The sequence below is a fragment of the Fulmarus glacialis genome, unplaced genomic scaffold, assembly GCF_000690835.1.
Source record: "Fulmarus glacialis isolate BGI_N327 unplaced genomic scaffold, ASM69083v1 scaffold8645, whole genome shotgun sequence".
Lineage (NCBI taxonomy): Eukaryota > Metazoa > Chordata > Aves > Procellariiformes > Procellariidae > Fulmarus > Fulmarus glacialis.
Genome location: NW_009212300.1, coordinates 48,397 through 52,225, shown reverse-complemented (window position 1 = coordinate 52,225; position 3,829 = coordinate 48,397). Strand labels below are relative to the sequence as shown.

General features: G+C 40.0%; 1 protein-coding gene across 1 annotated transcript in view; it reads left to right on the top strand.

The window, feature by feature from the left end:
* The window catches only part of LOC104076826 (transcriptional activator GLI3-like), a 68,719-nt gene that overhangs the window by 25,271 nt on the left and 39,619 nt on the right, over positions 1-3,829 (top strand).

Sequence of the window (3,829 nt, the reverse complement as noted above, 5' to 3'; positions counted from 1 at the left end):
CTGCTGATGCTGGCCTCCTGTCTAGAAAGCAACATGAGCTTCGTGGGGCCAGCAAGAGGGCATACAGCTGCCAATCAAGGCAGAGGGATCTCATGGGGTCTGAGGGGACTCTGGGCTATGGGGATTCTTCACACATCCTGTATTCAAGAGTTATCAAACAAAGTGCATTAAAAACTTTGGGAAGGAGGGCAGGAATCCAGGTCTCCCCTTCCCAACAGAGCGCTCCGTGCCAGCAACGTTGCGAGCTTTGATTTCTTTTTCTTCTTTTTGGCCCACAACATCAACTTTATTGTCGAGCAGCCTGAATGGTTTCTGAAAGGCAGAGAAAGACGTGCCACCTTCTGTTCTCTTCAGGTCCTTCTGATATTTTCAGATTAGAAAAATCGTCCAGGCTGCCCTGTGACAGTATCTTGCATGAGAGTGACGTTAAACCCAGCCAGGTCATCTTGCCTCTGGAGAGCTCTCCAAAAACAGCTGGAGAGAATTATTTGAAGGCAACCATCTGAGCTGTTTAAGAAATCACCCTGGTGGCTGAACCGTTGTCACCATTTCTGAGTACTCCCCTTAGCTGTGCTGGCTATTCCTCTGCTCCCTCACGGTCTCCTTTTCATTTCAGTCTGAGATGTTTGAAGTTTGGAGATAGAGGGAATGAAATGCAGGTTGCCAGACTCTGTAGGAAAATCCTAGTACCTCAAACTCAACCCTTGCTGCTGAGCCCGGGACAAAAGAAAGATATTAAAGAAATAGGATTCCTCCTTCCTTAGCACATCTGTCCAGCTGTGTCTTAATGCGTCTGCTGCTGGTGTCATTGTTTTCCAGGACGAGCCACTAGCTAAGATGATGTCTGTTTCCTCTGCTGCACCCTACAAGTTTGCTTGCTTGCAAGTTGGACAAAACTTGGCAATGCCTGGCTTAGCATCCTCCTTCTGGAGGCTCCTATAGTGTTAAAGCAGATGTAGATAAAGAGGACATCTCTATGAGGTAAAATCTGTCCTTTTCATGGAAGCCATTTTTATTTATATAGGGAGGGGAATCGCAAATATACTTAACGTTTAAGCACTTGCACTGTACTGGTGTAAGGCGTGTCACTGCAGGCCAGTGAAACTAGCTTCTGTATTTGTTAAAGCAGAGCTGCTCTTGTCCTTTAGTTAGAAAGGTATTTTGCCACTGGGGGGGCATCATCGCTTTTTGTGTTGCTCCACATGGGGTAAAGAATGCGAAGGAGGGATGCCTGACCAAAAACACCCTATTGACACAGCAGTCTTTTTCCCATCTTTGGAGGCACTGAGTGGAGAATACTGCCAAACTCCAGTAAATATAAGTGAGCTGCATTAAGTGCAAGTTGTACGTATACATCTTGGGGCTTCTGCAGTCTGTTTCCTACTTGGGGCCAAAGGTTCCTCTTCAGCATCCAGCTTCCTGAGTCTCTAGTCACTAGCACCTTAACAGCCTCCTACTGAGATAAAAATATACTCAGATCACAGTAGTTCCCTCCTGCCCCTCCTGCACTGTTTGGGAGGGATCTCCTGTGCTCTTGCTTTGGATAGGTTAAAAAATTAATGTTAGATGCTGGTGCTCATGTAACTGTAGTCACAGAGCAGTGATGGGCAGGATCTACATGTCTAAGCTGAGGTCTTAAATCACTCCTGTCTTGTGGCTGAATTGTAAGTTTGTCTTTTTACCATGTAGGATGTGAAGAATGTTGCCAAAGTTTTGAACCTGGACTTGCAAAGCTAGGTATTGTTGTGCATGCATAAACACCTAGAAAGGGTAAAAAAAACCAAACACCCTGTATTTCCAAGGATGCTAGGTACTTGGAGCTCCCAATGAAATCAGTCCACTCATTTTTTTCTTTTAAACTGATTCAGCTGATGGGTGAAGATGTCCTAGACATTAACCACTCACAGAGAAATAGAATACTTCATCCAGATTGTTTGTATGTTGCATTTGTTGATCTTGGTGAATTTGATAGCATCTTCAGGATGTGTTTGAAGTACGTGAGGTGAAATCACAGTGTAGATACAGAAGTAAAAAATGCCGGGGTATAGTAAGGAGGCATTGTTGTAGCCTTATGTATGACATTGTAATTGTATGTTTTTTAATGAACAGACCAGAGTAGTTACACTTAGTAATGTTTGTTCACTAAAAAGGAAAAGGGGTGTTAAATCATTGTGTTCTTTGATGAATGGCTTGTACACTGAAGAATAAATTGAACAAACTGGCATAGAGCTCAGTGAACATGAAATCAGCTATTAGAAGAAAGCTTGTGAACAAATTCTGAGCCCGATATGCATCTTTTGATTAATGTCCTATCAATCATCCATAGTGGCTACCTTAGCTAAGTCGTGCTGTAATCATTCATGGTTGCTTACAGGAACACTAGCAGGGACTATAGAGCTGCAATAACTGAATATTATTACTGATTTATCCCTAACTCTTGCTGTGAACAATTACTGTTTTCACTACATTTCTGCCTCCCTTTATTAAAAAGAATACAATGCAAAATGAAAAGAGAGTTCCTCAAAGACCAGTAAAATTCTCCCAGGGTATTCTTAATGATATTCTGTCCTAAATGGGCAAACTATTGTAATGCAGAGTTCTCACCAGGAATAATAGTAATGTAATCACATTGAAGCTGTCTTTTTATGGATTGTAGTCAAACAGACAAAATGTATAGTCAGATTAATGAACACAGAATTTCTGTAGAATTGTTACTTAAAATGGTTGAAATGATTTTAGCTCTTTTTGTATCACAGTATTTTCAGTTAATGCACTTAACAGCAACAGCAATTAAGACTCCAGACTGTAAATTAGGATTAAATCCACCCTTTTGACATTAGAAGAAACCTTGATTCTTAAAAGGTATTATGCCTGCACCCCTCTCTTCTAAGACCTAATGTTTTAAATTTGTATGGCTCTTTTGAACTATGGTTGTTTTGGGGTTTTTTTAAGGAAAAAAAAAAAGAATGTATACACTTTTTGTTCTTTTTTTTTTTCTTATGGTTGTAAGTTACTGGCAAATATTTACAGGAGAATCTCATATTCCTGTGTGTGAAGATTTAGTTCCACACCATTTATTTCTCGAGTGTGACACAAAGAATGCTTTGGCACTACCCACAAAATAGGTCTTTAGATGGCAGTGTAATTTCCTCCAAAGTCACTGTAGTATGGGAAATACGGTGAAGTAATGAAGTGATGACAGGTATTAACATTCATAATGGGCTTTAATAGACATTTAATGTTGTTTAACTGGAAGAAGAAGTGCTTTCCCATTGGAATATTTCTACATTGAAACTCATTGATCACCAATTTCAGAGGGGAAAGGTTAATCCATCAGTTTCGGTAACCAAACGGCACTGATGGAAATTCTTTAGGTGACATTCTGGATGAACCGAGCTTTCCATCTTTGCAAACAAATGAGTGATATGACAAGCATGGTGTTCAGAACACATTTAACCAATTGATTTTCTCTCCTCTTGTAATAAGATCTAGAGACATATGAAAGAGCGTAGCATGAGCCAAGATTAAAGGAACTGCTTCATACACGCGAACATAGGGGAACTGCATTATCAATAAAAGTACTATAAAGCATGTAGGCACCCATTCTTTTTCTTTATATAAAGTTTGTTATTGCAATAAATAGCTGTTATTGAACTGCTTGCCTTTTATTTCAGTTTTTCTGAATTTTATTTCGGTTGGCTTTCTGTGATTTCCTGGTAAATGTTAGGAAAAAATGTTTTGTTTTGTTATGGTATCATTTTTGCACTCACTAGTAAATCCAGGCCAACTCTGGATTTAAAAGCAGGATTTATCATCCTTTGGGGCAGGA